This window comes from Pristiophorus japonicus, chromosome 11, assembly GCF_044704955.1.
Source record: "Pristiophorus japonicus isolate sPriJap1 chromosome 11, sPriJap1.hap1, whole genome shotgun sequence".
In the NCBI taxonomy this organism is placed as follows: domain Eukaryota; kingdom Metazoa; phylum Chordata; class Chondrichthyes; family Pristiophoridae; genus Pristiophorus; species Pristiophorus japonicus.
The window spans coordinates 66,085,348-66,107,688 of NC_091987.1; the positions used below are offsets into that span (position 1 = coordinate 66,085,348).

At 45.0% G+C, this 22,341-nt stretch overlaps 1 protein-coding gene across 6 annotated transcripts in view; it reads right to left on the reverse strand.

The window, feature by feature from the left end:
* The window catches only part of ccdc181 (coiled-coil domain containing 181), a 69,647-nt gene that overhangs the window by 24,945 nt on the left and 22,361 nt on the right, over positions 1 to 22,341 (reverse strand). The window contains exons 1-2 of one of the 6 annotated variants that reach the window (XM_070892940.1): positions 18,955 to 18,998; positions 4,997 to 5,081 (exon numbers count right to left, since the gene is read on the reverse strand). The exons of 3 other annotated variants lie outside the window; for them this stretch is intronic. The gene's annotated coding sequence lies outside the window, so the exon portion shown is untranslated. Of the gene's footprint in view, positions 1 to 1,207; positions 1,349 to 4,996; positions 5,082 to 18,954; positions 18,999 to 22,341 lie in introns of those variants that run through there. 2 more of the 6 variants (XM_070892941.1, XM_070892938.1) reach the window with 2 other exon arrangements.

The window sequence follows — 22,341 nt, forward strand, 5'->3', positions numbered from 1 at the left end:
TCGACGATCACCTCCGCAGTGCCAACAAAGTGTTAATTGCCTCGCGTTCACACTTGATGGCGGACTCGGAGTCATCTGAGGTCATGCAGCTGCAGGCGTGTATGTTCTGTCATATGCATTCCTGCCTGAAAACGACGTTACTTTGTGTACAGTACTTGCCGATGCATCTTTATGTTGCGAAATTTGTTTGGTGTTATTGCTGGTGGACATAAATGCCTGGGCTATCGTTATGGCTTTGCTCAGGTTCGGTGTTTCAACAGTCAATAGTTTGCAAAGGATAACCTCATGACTAATGCCAAGCACAAAAAAAGTGTCTTAGCATTTGCTCCAGGAATCCATCGAATTCGCAATGTCTTGCAAGGTACCTTAATTTGGCGACGTAGCTCGCCACTTCCTGGCCTTCAGACCGTTGACATGTATAAAATCGATACCTTGTCATCAGAACACTCTCCTTCAGATTTAGGTACTCCCGGACCAGCTTACACAATTCTTCATACGATTTGGTTGTTGGTTTCATCGGAGCAAGAAGATTCTTCATGAGGCCATAGGTTGTTGCCCCGCATACGGTGAGAATTTTTCATTTGGCCGCGTTCTCATTTCCTTCCAGCTCGTTGGCCACGAAGTATTGGTCGAGTCGCTCCATGAAGGCTTCCCAATCGGCACCTTCTGAGAATTTCTCCAGGATACCCAACAGTCCTCTGCATTTTCGCGTGATGGTTCGTTATCCATTACTCGTCGCCAGTTGTTAAGTCTCAAATAAAGCAATGTGACTGAGTACTGTAGAATTGGGTAAGTGTGACCTTAGTCTCTTTATTCTGACTCCAGATGCTGGGATCCCTTGGGACTCCAACAAATGCACCCTCTGGTGGCGGTAGAATGCTGGTTACAAGGTGTTGCATACATAATAGGGGAGACTAGAGCTAGAGGGCATGATCTTAGAATAAGGGGCTGCCCAGTTAAAACAGAGATGAAGAGAAATTTCTTCTCTTAGCGGGTTGTAAATCTGTGGAATTCGCTGCCTCGGAGAGCTGTGGAAGCTGGGACACTGAATAAATTTAAGACAGAAATAGACAGTTTCTTAAACGATAAGGGGATAAGGGGTTATGGGGAGCGGGCGGGGAAGTGGAGCAGAGTGCATGATCAGATCAGCCATAATCTTATTGAATGGCGGAGCAGGCTCGAGGGGCCGTATGGCCTACTCCTGTACCTAATTCTTATGTTCTTATGTTATGTTCTTATGTTCTTCATCTAGCAACCATCAGGCTGTAGCACATTTGGCAGTGTCTCAGGATGCACACTCAGGCCTGGAAGGATAGAGGAAGAGGGCGAGGGAGAACTCAGGCAACACCTGTTAGAAAAAGTACACACAACGGAAGATAAGAACCAGGTGATCTTTCACTTCAAAAATAGTGCTCCTTAAGTATTTGTAGCCTCATCTTAGCAGACAAGAGCCTCTATACTTCCTATATAGTCATTATGCATGATGGTTCTGTGGGAGAGAGCCCAGCACAATGTAACCCTTACAGCAAGATGGTTGGAATCTTACAAGCAAGCAAAAGACAATGAAGTCCCAGAGAATATTGCTTAAAATGTTGTCAAACACTCAGAAGTTTTCAGTTGCAATGAAACCATTTGTGTAAACTACAGGACAATATCTGCACCCCAAAGCGCAAGCAGAATGAACTGTTAATGTGCCCCTCCTCCAGACATTTCTAAAATAACAGTGTCAGATCTCAGCTGAAAAATATCTCGACTGCCTTCTAACGCTCCTGGGCATTTCACAGTAAAGCATCATTCAAAGTCACCACATCCTTGGGTCCCACTTTGTCCTGCTCGTCCCTTGTAGCCTGCAGTTCATCATTTTTATGTATGTTGATGCCTCGTTCTATGGCCATATTTTGCAACGAAAACACATCATCACTATCTTGCTTTTCTAGTGTCTACTGTAACGCACCACCTTCCAATCTCCAAGACTTCTAAGCGCCACTTAATAAGCACCCTGATTTTTGCATGGGTCTCAGTGCATCATCACAGCCAAGATCACAGAGCGCTGTGAAATTCACCCAGTACCCCTCCATCTAGTTCAGCTTCTCTGTGGAAGAGATGTTGAATGTTGAACTGTCACAAAGTACATGTTACAAAAGCTCTCTGGTTATCTGGCATTAGTATCACAAGCTATCTGTACATTGAGTAACGCTATTTTGTATTATTGTAGGGCACTGCTTGGCTTGCCTTTATGTGCATATGCACAATCAATGATCCTCTGCACTCTAAGGATTCTGTCAATACCAAAGAAGTCTTATTACTGTTAGAGATCAAGATCGAGAGATAGTAAAAGAATCCATTCATATTTGATTTCATTTTATGTTAGCTGTATAGTGAAAAACATAAAACTAAAAACCTGCAAATGTAGCTGACAGGCAATATCTGTAGAACGTCAACAGATCTGCAAGGCTGTAACTGTCGTCATATAAAATAGCCTTGGATAATTCTAATCTTCTCATCTATACGTTTATTCTTTTCTGTACATGTAAATAGATAAGGTAATTTATATTATGTCCTGAAACCTTGCAATGGAGCCTTTTAGTGTCTTTGCTATGTTGAACCAATAATACGCAATGTAAAACCAAGACTGATGGTGATGTAATGGCATTATAGCTGAGTTTAAAGGCGAGATAATTAGGATATGAGGTTAAAATAAATTGGAATAAGGAGGAGAGAGAAGAGAGAAGGTTAAGTTTGAGCTCAACTGGCTGTAAAATGCGTTTTTCTGTTGCAAGCATCTTTTATAATCTCAATGTTGGCTATGAGTATGTTTGTTCATTTAACCCTTAATAAATCTCCAAGTGTTTGACTCCGTGTTTCAAGCTCATTTTTGGCACATAGGTAAAGGACAGCAGCCTTTGTCTATATTATTACAAAAATACATTTCCAACACTACCTACATCTCTGTTGCATTAGGTGGATGCCATCATCATATAGGTGGATGCCTATCATCGAGGGACTGCCATCATCATAGGCAGTCCCTCGAAATTGAGGAAGACGTGCTTCCACTCCAAAAGTGAGTTCTCAGGTGACTGAACAGTCCAATACGGGAATTACAATCTCTGTTGCAGGTGGGACAGACAGTCGTTGGAGGAAAGGGCGAATGGGGAGTCTGGTTTGTCGCACGCTCCTTCCGCTGCCTGCGCTTGTTTTCTGCATGCTCTCGGCGACGAGACTCGAGGTGCTCAGCGCCCTCCCGGATGCTCTTCCTCCACTTATGATGGTCTTTGGCCAGGGACTCTCAGATGTCAGTGGGGATGTTGCACTTTATCAAGGAGGCTTTGAGGGTGTCCTTGAAACGTTTCCTCTGCCCACTTGGGGCTCGCTTGCCATGCAGAAGTTCCGAGCTGAGCGCTTGCTTTGCGAGTCTCGTGTCGGGCATGCGAACAATGTGGCCCGCCCAACGGAGCTGGTCGAGTGTGGTCAGAGCTTGGATGCTGGGGATGTTGGCCTGATCGCGAACACGGACGTTGGTGTGTATGTCCTCCCAGGGGATTTGCAAGATCTTGCGGAGGCATCGCTCGTGGTATTTCTCCAGCAATTTGAGGTGTCTACTGTATATGGTATATGGTCCACGTCACATAGCAGCATGCATACATCACCAGAGGAACTGTGAAACTCTGGACTTATCACTGCACTGAGAATCAGTTAACTGCTGTGAAGTGCCTTGTGGTAGCTCAGAAGGAGCTAGAATCATAAAAATTTACAGTTGTGGTCACTAAGAGCCAAACAATAGCTATGGTCACTGTGGACTGCCCATGTACGTTAGGTGGCAAGAAATAATACAATTCAGTAACCACTCCATGGTCAGTCATAGGCAGTGCATGCAATGCTCTGCAATTATATCCAAGATGTTAGTCTCAAGATAATTAACACACACCTGTGGGTCTTTAATGCCAAGTGCAATGAGGATATATATTCTACACTCCCTTTCAGCCCTCTGCACCTGTATCCATGCACTATAAACAAATGTAAGCAAAACAGCACATGCTGAAGATTACGCACCATGCTATACTCCTGTGATTTTAACTCCTGTTCAAATAGGAGTAAACAATTGATATATAAAAATGGAGGGTAGCAACAGTAGATCAAATAACACTGCATATAGACTTTAATTAACAAGGTTACTAATGTGAAAAAGAACAAAGTTCACTTTGAAGACTTTAATGCCATTTTAAAGTTGCTGGAAATTTGCAATTTCTATTGGCAGTGCCATTCAGAATACTTAGCTCAAATTTTCCTGGTCTCCAGATTGATTGCTTACAGCAATGAATACCAGTTGAAAAATCCAGTGACAAACTTTGCTACAAATGATTTTATTCAGTTTAAAATTTTGTTTTTGATGCCAACAGCAGTTCTCAATGCAGGTGCCACTGGCCAGTGTTTTGTATCATTAAAATGTGAAAATATCAACATTGAAGTATCGATGGTTGTAATGACAAATTTATAGATGAATAATTACATATCAATTAAAATGTACATTGGCTGAAATTTTGCACTATCATACAGAATACAACATTTCTGCAGTGTTTGCAATGACCCACTACTGGATAGCACTGAATTTAATACTCAAGTTTTAATGCCAAAACTGTCTCCTTTTTTGATTTAAAAAAAATACAGCATTTACACTAAACAATAACAAAATGTCCTTCAGACCTGTTACAGAACAGTAAATTCATTCTGTGGCTCTGCGCGAAGTTGCCCATTCGTAGTCATTTGACTGAAAATCTTAAATCCCCAGCCATATTGTTTCCTGGAAGGATTTACTTAAACCATCAGTATTCAAGGTCACCATAGTGTAATTCTCGCCAGTACAACTGAAATAGACTCTAGAGTATCAAACTGTCCCCAGTTCCAATTCACTCTTTCCTCTTTACACAGTGCAAAAATTTTCATTTTTACTTACTGTATACATATTATTACTACTTACCTGCCCTCGACAGAAACTCACCTGAATGTCGACCAAGTATCTACAATGTTTCTGCTTCCTGTATGGGACTTACTGCTCCACCACACAATCAGTATTAAAGTCTCCTCTAGAGAAATGTCACGATGAAGAAATGTCACGATGAAAAAATGAAGATAAGTAAATATACACGTGACGGACATTGATCTTTATTGCGTGATAGGTGATTTCTACTAATAGCGCATGTGACTAAAAAACTGTTGCCATAGCCACGCCTGTGGGTAGTCAATGATTTCTATTGGTCAAAACTGCTCTTGCAGAATGTCTCCTGTGAATTTCAATACAAATGAATATCTATTATTGCTCTTTCAAACCTATTATTTTCCTAACAACTTCTTCTATTTACAATGTTTAAGCTATTTTTGAAAGAATTTGTTTGTGTCATTTTCCTTTTAAAATGGCCTGATTCATTTTTTTCCCCCTCCTATTCCTTTCACGTATTACCCATCCCACCTTCCTCAGTTGACATGGTTGGACATTGCACATATATACTTTACAGGGATATTATCATCTGATAAAGTATATTGCAAGGCGCTCTATCAGGTTTGAAACTAGAAGGCTACAAAATGACATGGCCAATTATATCTTGTCCCATTGATTGTGTCTGCGGCTAGTTAACTGAAAAACTCACTGTCTTTTTATCTCTGGAACCCAAGACCAATGAACATAAAGTATCCTTTCTCTATTGGCTATAAAGGGTCCTACATAAAAGTCTCAATTCATTTTCTAGTGGGCAATGGCCCATAAGTCACTATTGCCCTTAGCTTGTCACAAATTGGCAATATCATTCAGACAGTCCACAAGGAGTGGCTGATGGGTGAAGTGGTGAATTGGTGGGGGTGTTCTTCTGAGGTTGGGGCTGAACAGAGGGAGTTTTCCTCTACATCTAACCTTGCAGTGCCTGATGCGAATTCTGGGTCCTAGAGCGAAGCAGTACAACATTTCTTAGCACTAACATTTAAGGAGCATAAACATTCAGCAAAACATACTAAAACAAATTCCAAAATGTGTGCTGCAGTAGAGACAGCACCTGTGAATATGTAATTTTATCCCTGAAACAATATCACAGATTTTCCAGATTCAGTTGTCCCCAGCTCTTTCAGGAGCTTAATTGGCACAAAAGCTTCACAGTGCAGCAACATTTCCCTTTAAAATAGGATATTATTATTAATGTATCCTCTTTTGCCCCACCATTGGCAGCTATGCCTTCAGTTGCTCTGGAATTTAACACCCGAACTCCTAGACCTCTCCACCTTCCGCTTCTCCTTTTAAGCCTCTCTTTAAAATCAACTCTTTGACCAAGCTTTTGGTCACACCTCCTAATATTTTGTTCTTTAGTCAGCATCCATTTTTTTCCATATGCCTCTGTGAAGCCCCTTGGGATGTTGTTTCTTCGTGAAAGACACTAAATAAATGCAAGTTGTTGTTGTTTCTTAACATGACTATGTGCCCTAAGCCACAAGTTTTAGAGGTCTTTACAAGGTACACATGGCTGTATCTTTAAATAAATCTAAATATAATACCGATTTCAATGGTATAGCTTAACATACTATTAAATTGCTGCTTGTAATGTTTGTGTTAAATTGAACTACATATCTTTCATATGTATTTTTATTGAAAAATAAAATGTTAATTAAACTTGCGCCACATTTACATCAAATTTTAAGATGCCAAACATTCATATTAAAACCATCTTACTAGATCGTTAATATTCAAACCATAGATAGAATATCTAAGCTACAGTAGCTTTCCATTCCACTATACAATCTTGAAGCCTCTTATATTTCTGCCTGCAGATGCCCTCCATAAGCTAGCATTTAATCTTTCAGTTGTGTCATCCACCAGTTGTAAAACTAAAAAGACTGGAATTCTCTCTCAAATTTATTAACCTCTGTACATCATGGCTACCAGAAAAATAGAATTCTAGCTCGGACACTACTTATACTAAATAAATCAAGTTTGCATGGTCTTATTTTAGTGTGAGGTTTAAGTATTCAATGTCTGCATGCATGTCTACATTCTGTAATAACACTTAAGTTACCATGAATAGTTTACAAATGCTTTGGGAATTAAGAAATAGCAATAGAACGATGAGCTTATCTTTGCAAATTAAACTTGGCCTTTAACACAATTGCACTAAAGTCGCTCCGAATTCAAAATAGTCTTTAAAACAAATTCACTCACCCCACTTTCCCCATAGCTAAACTGAACTTATTAGTGAAGAATACAAATGTGTAGGATAAATATTTGAAATGACATAGAATGTAAATAATATGTTTCCAGATATGGAAGAGTCACATAGTAGCAATTAGCTCTCCACTTCCACCCCCACCCCGAAAAAAATCCTTCTCTACATTACATTTCACGTCATTCACCTTGATTACTCCATGTTATATGATAGTGACACGCTGTGACCTGCTAATTAGAAATGCCACAATCTGACCCAAATTGAATCCCCTGCTGATTTTCCCTCCTTGTCAAACAGGAAGCTTGTCTCCGATACTGCCAAGATTAACAATTCAAAGCATGGAAAATAGGTAAGTTTAAGTGACTGATAAAGCTGAAATTCTAACTTGGGTCACTACCAGTCCACGTGCAATGTATTAATCTGCTTTATATATCAAAAATATCTAAAGTTTAAAAGTTACACAGTACCTAACTTTAAAAATTAAGCAGTATCTATCTTTGAATCCAGAAAGTATGTAGGTTATTCCAGGTGTACCTGAACAATGAAGAGTACAGGACCAGAACATTTTCTACAGTTCATCTGGCCAATTCCAAACACTAATATCGATAAATCGTCTACTCTATCCAATTCTCCCTTAAGTTTCTCCACTCTCTGCCTTCACTGCCTTTCCAAACAGTATACTTCACACATTCACCACCCTCTGAGTAGGGTATTTAAATCTAAATTATCTGCACAGCTTTCCTCTTCTAGCCTTGTGCCCCTGTTCCCTGATTCTAAAGTCTGTAACAATCTTAAACATAATGGCCCAGATTTTGCTGTAGCAAGGTATATAGCAGCGTCTGGTGTTAGTTAGACCTATTTGTGCATGTTTAGGTTTGTAAAAATTGTGTGTGACAAGTTGCTAGAAGTGCAAGCTGATAACGGTGAGATAAATAGGCATCTGGGACCTGAGTGAACTGGGTAACCAATTATGTATCTTCTTAACCAATCAGCTTGAAGGACTGAGTAAGACAGTAGAGTGGGTGAATTTAATGTCAAATCAGGTAAAGAAAGATAATTAATGAGAGGGAAAGAAAGATTGGATTAAGAGAGAAAAGACAGCAAGGAAAAGTAAAAAAAGTACAAATTTTAAATTTGACATTTTTTAAATCCCGAATTAAAACCTGAAGGAATGAGACTCCACACTTGTTAGTTAATTTTCAGTGCCAAAGAGTTTGATTGACAGCAATTAACAATTATCATGCCATGAAAAGGGTACTTACAGTTGTAATGACACGACTTAACTTAGTGGTGAATTTAGTTCGTATCTACCCCGCAAACACAGCAACTTCACGACATTTAATACATTTTAATGGTGAGGCAGACAGCAAAATAACATTTTTGCAAAGCTAACTGCGGAGCAGCACAACTTAGACAGCAAATTTAGAATATTGGCATTTCATCACGCCCTCGTCTGAAGTTGCTGTATCATTTATGCATAAATAATGATGAGTGCCATTAGCCTCACCGTTATTTTGACAGTAAAATCTGGGCCATTATCAGGGTTCAAGTAGCCTATTCCCTTAAGAATCTTGTAAACATCAATACCTCCTCTCTCCAATATCCCCAGGTCCCTCTCCTGTTTCTGGGTCATGTTGCCCAGAACACTTTGTTTATATATCAACTGTTTCCTTTCTCTAGTCTAATTTCCTTGCATTTGTCTGTATTAAATGCTACTTGCCATTCCTAAGTCCACCTTCACTACCTATCCAGATCGCTTGATATTTGGTTTGCCTATTCCCAACTGGTTGAACTCCCTCATTGCTCAATTTGGGGTCATTTGAAAACTTAGACTGCTTTATTGCTGGTGCCAGCTCTAAATTATTTATGTATGACTGGAAACAACAATGATCCCTGTGGCATGTAAATGCAGCTCCCTTCTCTGCTTCTTTAGTTTAACCAATTTTCAATCCACCTCAGAAACTTGCCTGTCTCTGAGAATGCATACTGAACATGGATATTAAATTTATACAGACATTAAAGTCGAGAAGTTGAGAACGTGGGAATTATATATGGACAGTATAAGCTAACAAAGAATTCATGGAGGAATAGCCATGACATCTCAGACTCGAGCCTGCAAAATGTTACAACACTAACACAGTTTGAAACAAAACTCACAGCTTGCAGAAAAACCTCAAGGTCTTATTATCTCATAATGGGCCTTTGTGTAAAATCAGACCATACTAAGGTCGGCTTATGAGTGGATAAAGGGAAAGAGGGATCAAAGGGGATAGGCTGAACTAGGATGTCACTCTAATTGTATCTTGTTATCTTTTACCGAAAATGTATAACCGTCGTCCCTTTACAATGTAACTTCACTTGTCCGTAGGAAGTGGGTGCGCTCTATCGAGAGAGTATTCCTTCTGTCTGATAAGTCCTCGATCGAGACTTGCTTTGAAATAAAAGCTTGCTTTGTTTAAGGCAGAAACGGTATTCAACTCAGTAATTTCGCTGAACCAGATTGAGGGAAAAGAATCTACTTTTATCATCTCCACATTCCTCGTTTTTGTATCGTGTGGACTAATCATTTGTATGGCACAGTATCAATAGCTTTACTGAAATATAAATACATAGGGGCTGAAATTGCCCTCCGCCCGAAACGGGGCGCACCTACCGATTTTTAAGTGATCCGTCTGCCCCAATGCATGGGGTGAACAATCTGTTGATTCGTTTGTTTCTAGCCGGAGTGGTGTTGGTGTCGGGAGAGGGGCGGAAGTGCGGGCGGGTCGGAACGACCATCACTCCAAGTCATCAGCACGCGTCACCAGGTCCCACCCCTTCAGTTAAAGGGGAGGGCCGCTGCAAATTCTACAGCCATGTTAGTGGCAAACATAGGCCACCAGGGAGGGTTTCGGCCGGGCCAACGGCCTGGCACCCAAGAGGGGGTGCCAGGCTGCCTGTTGGCGGCCTGGTCGAATGCGTGGGCATAATTGTCGGCCGACCTAGCAGTCGGCCAACAATAAAAAATAAGATGGAGTCGCCGGCAGTGCGGCCTCCCCTTTAAAGGTGGACATGTCGCCCAGCCAGACAGCTCCCCACCGAGGAAAGCGGTCAGTGACACCGACCGGCGGCAGCGCCGCTCCTGCGGGGCAATTTTGCGCGGGGTTCAGAAAGTGGGTCGCCACCAGTCGGTAAGGGGTCAACGTGTGCCTGTCGCGGCGGGAACACTGGCAGAGCGGAAACCCGTTCCTGCCACTCCCGGCCCAGGGGCAATTTTGGACAGATCGGCCAATCCGTCTGCCTCCGGTCGTTAAGGCCTCTCCGCTCCATCCCCGCCTCTTAGAAGCGGTAATGGAGCTTATGGAGGGGGGCATTTTCGGCCCCATGGCATCCACAAAATTTCCACTGTAAACAAGGTCCATCATTTCCTCAAAAGAACTCCCACTTGCCTATCTAGTTTTTTTGCCTTCTGTTGCGTAGGCTCCAAGCTCTGGAACTCCCTGCCTAAACTTCTCTGCCTCTCTACCTCCCTTTACTCCTTCTAGACACTCCTTAAAACCTATCTCTTTCCTGCGGTAATTTCTACTTATGCAGCTCGGTGTCAAATTGTTTTATCTCTCAATACTTGGAACGTTTCACTACGTTAAAGATGCTATATAAATACAAGTTGTTGTTTTCATTTTCTCTTTTCAGGATGCATTCTAATATTTTACCCACAACAGCTATTAGATTCACTGTCCTGTATTTTCCTGGGTTGTCCCAATGCCTCATTTTAAAGATTGTTATTCAGAAACGACTATTTCAATGCCCTGCTGGCCAGCCTCCCATCCTCCACTCTCTATAAACTTCAGCTTGAACAAAACTCTTGCTGTTCATATCCTATCCCACACCGGGGCTTGATTTTCCCTACTAAGGTGGGCGACATCCGAGGCGGGCTGCAACCCCGTTGCTGGCGCCATGTCAGCTTCCCCCACGACTTTCCCTATATTGGGCTCGTTAAGCCCGCCCTACGAGGTTCCCGGCCAATTAAAAGGAAGCAGGTCTGATGACATCATCTGCTGATGCGTCATCAGTTGGTTTCCTTAAAGGGACCATGCCCACATATATTTTGACAGTTGTGCTGTCAGTATTCTGCAGCATTGAGCTGCTGCAAACACTGACAAGCACTGAACAAAGGTGCACGGCTGCACCCAAGCTCTCTCATCACTCCCCCAGATGCTTATGGAGGGAGTCAGAACATGCAGGGAGGTTCTCTTCCCTTCCAGTGGGCTGAGGAGACCTCCCCAGGACACCAACACAGCCTGGTTGCACATTGTACAGGAGGGCACAAGGAGGGATGTTGTCAGGAGGACCTGGCTGCAGTGGCACAAACCTTTCAATGATCTCAGTGGATCATGAAATGTTACTACAAAGCCACAGTCAACCTCATCCTGCTGTGCCACTCATCGCATCCCCATCACTCTGCCTTCCCTACCCTACTCCTACACATCCTTACTCACACCAACTTACCTTGCACCTCCACCCATTCCTCTCTATCTACATTATTACTTCCCCATCTCACTATCCAACCCTCACACTCACCCTCATCCTTTTCCAGTCATACCAATTAACAACACACAAGGGTAGGCACTTGGGTGTTATCGCCAATGCTGATGTAAAGTTTCCGCTAATGTGTTGTCAAACATTGAAATCTTTATTTTCAACACTCTGCCTTCTTGGACAGATCTGTGTGCACCTTCAGAAGTGGCTTAGTGAGTTGTAGTGAATGGTGAGACATAAAGGTAACCCCCGCCCACCCAATAGTGATGAGTGTGAAAGGAATGTCTTGGGCATTGTTGGGATGCTTTATGGTGTTGGTGTGGGGTGGTGCCAACCTAGAACATCATGTGGCAGCCAGGGTGTACAGCATCAAGTGAAATAAATCTGTCCATGGTGAGGCCATCCCTGGCGTCTTGGGCAGTAATGTGGTTGGGTGCTGATGCCCTCAGTCCTGTGCAGCATCAGGTGATTGCAGAGAAGGTTGGTGGTGTTGTTGATGATGCTGGTGTGCCTAGTGATGTTGATGTGCCTAGCGATGTTGGTGTTGGGTCTGATCGTGGTGGGATTCTGAGACCCATGGTGAGATTTTTCCAAGGGCACCGATACTGATGGAATAGATGGCAGCTGAAGTTGAGATGACAAATATGTCAATGGTGAAAGAGGTTGCTCCAAGGAGGTGACACTGGATAGAGAGATCACTGCAAACACTTCCAACCTCCATAAAGCTGAAAAGTGTATTCCAAACCCTGAAGGCTCCCACTTCTAAGATTCGTAATTAAACAGCTGTGAAATGGTAGCTTTTATACCACCTCTGCCACTGTCAACTAGTCAAACCATTCCAGAGTTGTTGAGAACCCGACACACTTACCTGACGTGATCCCCAAGGGATGGGAACCTCGTAAAAAACTTGTAAAAAGGTTATGACCTGGTAAAATGCTGCTTAAATAGCTTTTTAGCTATCTCATTTGCCTGACATGCCACTTAGTGCCGAGTCTGCAAAGCAAGGCAGAGGCACTTAGGAAATTTACAAGGAGGTGGGCTCAGAGCCGTCTTCGCCCCGCTGTCAATCACGGCCATTTTTACTGCGGGCCCACCTCCAAACTCGCACTCGGAGGGCTGGTAAGAATTCGGCCCAATTCTCATTCACCCATCTCCTTTATACTTACTGACCTACATTGGCTCCCAATGCCTCAGATTTATAATTCTCATATGTGTTCAAATCCCATTATGGACTCTTCCCTTCCTCCTCCAGAGTCCCAGAACTCTGCTTTCCACCAACTCTGGCCTCCTGTGCATCCCAGAATTCCTTTGCCTCGCCATTGCCGGCTATGCCTTCAGCCACCTAGGTCCTACATTCTGGAACTTCCTCCCTAAATCTCACCAGCTCTTCAACTCCCTCTCCTCCTTTAACAACGTCCTTAAAACACACCTCTTTGACCACCCTTTTAGTCCTCCCACTCTTTTTTGCATCATTGTTGATTTTTGTCTCATTATGCTACTGGGAAGTGTCTTGCATGTTTTTCTACGGTAATGGCTCTATATAAATGCAAGTTGATGTTCTTATTGTTAGCTACTCTCCAGCCCTTAGGCACTGCCCATTCCTAAACATTCCGTAAAGATACTGGCAAAGGCCAGATTGATTATGCCAGTCAATTTGTTAAGTACCCTTATATGAAGTCCATTCAAATTTGGTAGCTTTAACTTTGTTAGTCTACCAGTAACCAACTTATCTGAAATTTCTATGGGGGAGAAATTCGGGTTGTTTGCACCTCCCGTTAGCGTCCCTGGGAGGAGGGACGTTAACAGGCCACAAACAACTGTTCAAACACGGTGCCGCTAACGGTTACCTCTACATTCCACGCGAGTTTGGCGGCAGTAACTAGTAGCGCTCCCTGTCACTGAAGACAATGTCATCACCGTGAGCAATTACCCGTTTTAGTCCTGGAGCAAAAATTCGCAAGCGTCCTCTGAAGCTGCATGGGCGACACCAGCGACAGCTTCAGGGGGCGCATACTGGGCTGCAGGTTGCTCGCGGGGCAAAATTTAAAGGGGAGGTGGCACTTTAAAAAAAAATTGTCCGACTTACCAGTCGCAGCCCGTTGCAGCATGTATCGTGTGGACCATACTGCAATCTTGCAGCGTGGCACTCTGCTCGAGTGCCGGGCTGATGCCACGGCACCATGCTCTCCAGTGGTCCAGGTAGGCAGCTTGGCCCTTCCCTTTAATGAAGGGGAGGGCCCCTTCTACGCGGCAACCCTATGAGTCCCATCGCGTAGCGCTGCGTCCCTCTCCAATTATTTCCGCCCCACAGAGCAAGTGGAGCGTGTTATTTTGCGCTCCATTTACTCTCGGGACAGTAACCCCAATATCGCGAGCAGGGTGGGACTTTCACATCTGCCGCAGGAAATCCCGCCTCGCTGCTACCACCCCCAAATGGGGCGCTATGTAATTTCTGCCTCTATGTCATTGAGTACTTCCTCTGAAACCCTCCCACCTCCACCCCCACACCCAGAATTTCAACTGTGCTCAACGGACTGCCCTTGGTCTCCCCCAAGAACAGATAGAAGAATTAATTTAGTATATTTGCTATACCTTTAACTTGATATCATGTCACTCTTGGGCTCTTTTAAATACATTTCTAGACATAATCGATGTAAAGTTAATCCGTCTAAAATTATCTCTCCTTACCAGTATCTTAAGCTACTTTACCTTAGTTTTATATTTGCCGTGGTCCACTATGCTACCTGTAACTTTATACTTTAGGAACACTCTTTTATTATCCATTATCCCTGGCATTACTTTCATTGTTGTCCACATCATTTTTTTATTCCTATAATATTCCTCTTTCCTTATGGTATGTATCTGCTATGTATTCTGTGTACTGTGCATCATGTTTGGAAATACTTTTCCTCCATGTTTTCTACCCCTCATACACTGCTATTCAGTTCAGTTTCCATAGTTCTACCATTCATTCCCATAAGATCCGCCTTTCTAAAGATGAGTACTTCTTTATACTCATTCTCTTGTACATTAAGCCTAACCTTAAATTCTATTATAATGCTCTCACTGTTGCTAAGGTGCTCTCTGAATCTAACCTGCTCCAACACAACTAGTTGTTTGTCAACCAGTTGTTCTGTTTAAAAATTCAATTTTGGCCTAGACGCTCAGTCCATCCTCCACCAATTTTTCAGCAGATCTGGAGTGGTTGTGAACAGAAGCTTGTGCGTGGATCAGCTCAGTCACATCCCGCCTCCTCCATTCACCAGTGGTGGACCTGATCAGCCAAAAACACCAATTAAATTAAAGTGAGGAAAATACAACCTCTAACATTTTCCACTTTTTGTCCTAATTGAACGCTGTGGCAGCCTGTTAGGGCCAGCATTCAATGTTATAAGGTTTTCGGAAGGGGACCCAAGCAATGTTACCTCTCATTTTTTTTCTTGCACGGTCCCTTTAAATGTGCTGCACAAGCCACACAGGCGCGATATCTTTACCAGCGCCAACAGCTGGTGAGAGGCCCGCGCGGACTTCTGGATCGGTGTGCGCACACCTTAGGGGGGAACGTGGGCCTAAGGATTTCAATGAATTGGAGATTTCTATGATTTACAACAATAACAACTTGTATTTTATACAGTGCCTTTAACGTAAAACATCCCAAGGCGCTTCACAGGAGCGTTACCAAACACAATTTAACAGTGATCCACATAAGGAGATATCAGGGCAGATGACCAAAAGATTGATCAAAGAGATAGGTTTTGAGGAGTGTCTTTGAGGAAAGAAGTGCAGAGAAGCGGAGAGGTTTAGGGAGTAAATTCCAGAGCTTAGGGCCTTGACACCCGAAGGCACAGCCACCAATGGTGAAGCAATTGAAATCAGGGTTGCTTAAGAGGTCAGAATTAGAGGAATGCAGATATCTCGGAGGGTTGTGGGGCTGGAGGCAATTACAGAGATATTGTGGGGTGAGAAAATGGATGGATTTGAAAACAGGATTAAAAATTTTAAAATTGAGGCGTTGCTTAAACGGGAGTCAATGTGGGTCAGTAAACACAGGGGTGATGGGTGAACAGGACTTGGTGCGAGTTAGGATACAGACAGCAGGGTTTTGGATGACTTCCAGTTAACGAGGGTAGAACAGGGAGGCCAGCCAGGACTGCATTGGAATAGTCAAGTCTAGAGGTAACAAAGGCATGGATGAGGGTTTCGGCAACAGATGAGCTGAGACAGGGACGGAGTCGGGCAGAAATAGGCAGTCTTAGTGATGCCGTGTATATGTGGTTGGAAGCTCATCTCGCGGTTAAATATAACACCAAGGTTGAGGACAATCTGGTTCAGCATCAACAAGTTGTCATGGAGAAGGATGGAGTCGGTGGCTAAGAAACGGAGTTTGCAGCGGAGTCCGAAGACATTGGCTTCAGTCTTCCCAATATTTAGTTGGAGTAAATTTCTGCTCATCCAGCACTGGATATCAGACAAACAGTCTGACAATTTAGATACAATAGTGTGGTCAAGAGAAGTGGTGGTGGGGTAGAGCTGGGTGTCGTCAGCGTACGTGGAAACTGACGCTGTGCTTTTGGATGATGTTGCCGAGGGACAGTATATAGATGAGAAATAGGAGGGGGCCAAGAATATATCCTTGGAGGACACCAGAGGTAATAGTGCAGGAGCAGGAAAGGAAGCCACTGCATGTGATTCTCTGGCTACAATTAGATAGATAAGAATGGAAGCAGGCGAGTGCAGTCCCGCCCAGCTGGATGATGGTGGAGAGATGTTAGAGGAAGGTGTTGTAGTCAACCATGTCAATGGCTGCAGAAAGGTTGTGAAGGAGGAGAAGGGATAATTTACCTTTGTCACAGTCACAAAGGATGTCATTTATGACTTTGAGAAGAGCTGCTTTGGTTCTGTGGCAGGGCCGGAAACCTGATTGGAGGGATTCAAACATGGAGTTCCGGGATAGATGGGCACAGATTTGGAAGGCGACAACACGTTCAAGGAATTGAGAGGAAAGGGATATTGGAGAAGGGGCAATAGTTTGCAAGGAAAGAGGGGTCCAGGGTTGTTTTATTTTGAGGAGAGGGATGATGACAGCAGATTTGAAGGAGAGGGAGGACAGTACCTGTGGAGAAAGAACCATTAACAGTATCAGCTAACATGGGAGCCAGGGAGGGAAGTTAGGTGGTCAGTAGTTTAGTAGGAATAGGGTCGAGGGGACAGGAGGTCGGAGAGGAAATGAGGAGAGATAGGAGGAAAACTAGAGAAATAGGGCAGGGGAAAATCATAGAGCAAGTTTGGCCCGGTAGGCTAGGGGAAGGAAGGGGAGTGGTCGATGCAGCTGATCAGATGGTCTGAATCTTAGTGGCAAAGACGTTTACGAGCTCCTCGCACTTGTTGTCGAAAGTGAGGGTGGAGGAAACTGCAGAGAGGGGTTTAAGAAGACGGTTTGCAGTAGAGAACAGAAGGCCTGGGTTATTTTGCATTCCAGGGTGATCCTGGAATAGTGAGCAGTTTTGGTAGACGAGAGCAGGATCCGATAATGCTTTATGTGATCCAGCCATGAAGGGTTAAACCAATTTCCGCTATAACCGTTCAAGTCTACGTCTCTTGGAGATGAGGGCTGTACCAGGGATTACGGCCAGGGTGAGAGAGAGTAATGGTTTTAATGGGGACTAGGGCATCATAAGTAGAGGTGAGGATGTGGTTGAGCAGCTGCAGAAATGTCATGGTGAATGGAGGGCCAATTGGGATTTTGAAAGTGCAGTTGTAAGTGAATTGGCAGGGAGTTTTTTCCAGGGGCGGACAGAGGAAATTGAGTCTACTGGAGTTATCTAGTCCAGTTTTTAAACTGGGATATGCGGATCCCTGGGGGTCCGTAGAGACTTTCATGGTGGTCCACGACCAGAGGCAGCCGGCAACGTTCCCGTTAAATTAGCAGAAACATTGGCGGCCAGAGGTAATTTCAAGCCTGCTCCTCTTTATTAAACCGACACTGATTTAGTTCTTGCGAATTATTCTGAACGGCTGGGCCTGCCTCCTCACAGAGGCCCACACTCACTTTGCAACGAGTGATCACTGTCGGTCGAACAGATTCCTCTCCCTGGCGCTCGACCCTGTGCCATCCTCCCGACACGTGATCAGAGCGCCTGCGAGGCTCTTCAATCATATGCTTGACCTTGTTCACACAAACATGTACAATCCCACAGTGTAGCTATAATAGAACATGCCAGAGGGACAGTATGTCAGTGAGTCATGTTTCCAACAGCATCCAAGCAGGTGCATGGGTGCGCTCACCTTGACCAGCCTGCTGACAACTTTAAAAATCGTCCAGCACCAAGTGGCTAAAAGTGGCCATCTATTGCTGCGGAGTACCCAGAATTGGTGTGAGAAGCAGGTGTCTATCTATAAGTAAATACTTATTTTTGTACAAGCATTATTAAAAAACTTTTTAGATGCAGCACTTTCATATTATGAGTATTATAATTTAGATGGGGATCTGTGATTACTAATCCATTTGAAAAAGGGTCCTTCAAGCAAAAAAGTTTGAGAACCACTGATCTAGTCTATAAGCACTAATTGTTAAAGTAGAGAAGAAAAACCTGATCCAAATGTGAACTACATGCGATATTTTCTCCCCCACGCCCCACCTCCCCACTGCCAAAAATGTATCCCCTCTTCACCTCTTCTGTGGGCTATGACTATTATAAAAGTACAGTTCCACTAGGCCTCACTCAAGCAACAATTCTTCCTGTGTAGGCCCAGACTGTGAGAAATGGACAAATGATAAATCCAGCAGGCATCATAGCTGAGCCTGTTTCTATTCTTACCTGACTTGTGCATGTGTACACTTTACAGACAAGATAACTGGACAACAACCAAGAGGGGAATCCTGCGTAACTTTCCCTTCCTTAGAACAAGAGCACTGAGGAACCGCATTTGCCATCAGTTAATTCAGCACAGAACAAGAATCAGATCTGGGACCTTGAAATCTATATGGTTATTTTCTACACTGATTGTATTTTTACCCCTCAGGGAAACCATGTGGTATCTTCTCATGCAGTTCCTCACACCCATTCCAGCTCCCATACCCCAGTTACAGCTGCTACTAAAACTGCCATCACAATTCTGAGAAAGGCTGAATATATACAGAACACATCCACATCCAACAGCTATGATATATAGCATTATTATATTCATTCCTGTTCAGGCATTAGTTACATGAAATTCAACATAGAAAATTCACTACCTGACTTAGTGTTAATTTAATTTGCTTGTATATACATCTGACAGCAACTGTGTTTCAAGGTGCTCACTGGATGTCAGTGACAAATATTGAACTAGAAATTCCACAATGGGAATTCAGATAAGAAAAGATTTAAGAGGAGTGTACACAATATGCTACATTTGAAAACCAAAAGTTCCACACAATGCTGGAGTAATTAAAACTGTGGTTGCTATAAGCACAGTGAACACAATACTGTATTATGTTGCATGCCTATACTTGTGTTCTTAATAATGAATCATTCAAATTACTTTAACATATATGAATACTGTAACAGAGTTCCTTTTGTGGCTATAGTTGCAGAGGCAAGAAGCTTACTGCCTTTACACAAATATAAGATGCTGAACTCTACCATTGCTTTCTGTCATTTGGAACTGAAAGCTTATAACAAAGTGTCCCCAGGTGAAAGCTCAATAAAATGTAAAATTAATAAAATGTGTTTACTCATACATTACCAGAGAACTTGGGTCAGTTAACAAGTAACGGGTAGTAAGAGGCGTGGGGCCGATTAGGGACTAAAATGGAGAGCTACGCATGGAGGGAGAGGGCATGGCTGAGGTACTAAATGAGTACTTTGCGTGTCTCTTTACCAAGTAAGAAGATGCTGCCAAAGTCAAAGTGAAAGAGGAGGACTTCCAAAAGGCGTTTAATAAAGGGTCACATAATAGGCTTGGTAGCAAAGTTGAAGCTCATAGAATAAAAAGGACAGTGGCAGCATGGATACGAAATTAGCTAGGTAACATAGAAACATAGAAAACATAGAAAATAGGTGCAGGAGTAGGCCATTCGGCCCTTCTAGCCTGCACCGCCATTCAATGAGTTCATGGCTGAACATTCAACTTCAGTACCCCATTCCTGCTTTCTCGCCATACCCCTTGGGATCCCCTTGGTACTACGACCACTGCTTTTCTTGATATATATTAATGACTTGGATGTGGATGTACAGGGCACAATTTCAAAATTTGCAGATGAAACAAAATTTGGAAATATAGTGAACAGTGAGGAGGATAGTGATAGACTTCAAGAGGACATAGACAGGCTGGTGGAATGGGCGGACACGTGGCAGATGAAATTTAATGTAGATAAGTATGAAGTCATACATTTTGGTAGGAAGAACGAGAAGAGGCAATATAAATTAAAGGTACAATCCAAAGCAGGTGCATGAACAGAAAGAACTGGGGGTGTATGTGCAGAAATCATTGAAGGTAGCAAGGGAGGTTGAGAAAGCGGTTAAAAAGCATACGGGGTCATGGCTTCACAGATAGAGGCATGGAGCACAAAAGCAAGGAAGTGACGATGAACCTTTATAAAATACTGGTTTGGCCACAACTGGAGTATTGTGAGTAGAGAGGATGTGAAGGCCTTAGAGAGGGTGCAGAAAAGATTTATGAGAATGGTTCCAGGGATGAGGAACTTCAGTTACGTGTATAAACTGGAGAAGCTGGGGCTGTTCTCCTTCGAGCAGAGAAAATTTAGAGGAGATTTGATAGAGGTGTTCAAAATCATGAGGGGTCTAAACAGAATAGATAGAGAGAAACTGTTCCCGTTGGCGGAAGGATCGAGATCGAGAACCAGAGGACACAAATTTAAGGTGATTAGCAAAAGAACCAAAGACGACATGAGGAAAAACCTTTTTATGCAGCGAGTGGTTAGGATCTGGAATGCACTGCCTGAGAGGATGGTGGAGGCAGATTCAATCGTAGCTTTCAAAAGGGAATTGAATAAGTACCTGATGGAAAAACATTTGCAGTGCTACGGAGAAAGGGCGGGGGAGTGGGACCAGCTGAAATGCTCTTGCAGAGAGCCCGCACGGGTTCAACAGGCCAAATGGCCACCTTCTGTGCTGTAACCAATCTATGGGGTCAAGGGGGTGAGGAGAGGAGGGAGGGGGGGGAGGAGAGGAGGGAGGGGGAGGAGGGAAGGGAGGGGGGGAGGAGAGAAGGGAGGGGAGGAGGAGAGAAGGGAGGGGAGGAGGAGAGAAGGGAGGGGAGGAGGAGAGGAGGGAGGGGAGGAGGAGAGGAGGGAGGGGAGGAGGAGAGGAGGGAGGGGGAGAGAAGAGGGAGGGAAGGGGGAAGGGAGAGGAGAGGGAGGGGAAGGGGGGGCAGAAGAGAGGAGGGAGGGGGGAGGAGAGGGGGAGGGGAAGGAGAGAAGGGAGAGGGGGAGGAGAGAAGGGGGGGAGGAGGGAAGGGAGGGGGGGAGGAGAGAAGGGAGGGGGGGAGGAGAGAAGGGAGGGGGGGAGGAGAGAAGGGAGGGGGGGAGGAGAGAAGGGAGGGGGGGAGGAGAGAAGGGAGGGGGGGGAGGAGAGAAGGGAGGGGGGGAGGAGAGAAGGGAGGGGGGGAGGAGAGAAGGGAGGGGGGGAGGAGAGAAGGGAGGGGGGGAGGAGAGAAGGGAGGGGGGGAGGAGAGAAGGGAGGGGGGGAGGAGAGAAGGGAGGGGGGGAGGAGAGAAGGGAGGGGGGGAGGAGAGAAGGGAGGGGGGGAGGAGAGAAGGGAGGGGGGAGGAGAGAAGGGAGGGGGGAGGAGAGAAGGGAGGGGGGGAGGAGAGAAGGGAGGGGGGGAGGAGAGAAGGGAGGGGGGGAGGAGAGAAGGGAGGGGGGGAGGAGAGAAGGGAGGGGGGGAGGAGAGAAGGGAGGGGGGGAGGAGAGAAGGGAGGGGGGGAGGAGAGAAGGGAGGGGGGGAGGAGAGAAGGGAGGGGGGGAGGAGAGAAGGGAGGGGGGGAGGAGAGAAGGGAGGGGGGGAGGAGAGAAGGGAGGGGGGGGAGGAGAGAAGGGAGGGGGGGAGGAGAGAAGGGAGGGGGGGGGAGAGAAGGGAGGGGGGGAGGAGAGAAGGGAGGGGGGGGAGGAGAGAAGGGAGGGGGGGAGGAGAGAAGGGAGGGGGGGAGGAGAGAAGGGAGTGGGGGAGGAGAGAAGGGAGGGGGGGGAGGAGAGAAGGGAGGGGGTAGGAGAGAAGGGAGGGGGGGAGGAGAGAAGGGAGGGGGGAGGAGAGAAGGGAGGGGGGGAGGAGAGAAGGGAGGGGGGGAGGAGAGAAGGGAGGGGGGGAGAGAGAAGGGAGGGGGGGGAGAGAGAGGGGGGGGAGGAGAGAAGGGAGGGGGGGAGGAGAGAAGGGAGGGGGGGGGAGGAGAGAAGGGAGGGGGGGGAGGAGAGAAGGGAGGGGGGGGAGGAGAGAAGGGAGGGGGGAGGAGAGAAGGGAGGGGGGGAGGAGGAAGGGAGAGGGGGGGGAGGAGAGAAGGGAGGGGGGGAGGAGAGAAGGGAGGGGGGGAGGGAGAGAAGGGAGGGGGGGAGGAGAGAAGGGAGGGGGGGAGGAGAGAAGGGAGGGGGGGAGGAGAGAAGGGAGGGGGGAGGAGAGAAGGGAGG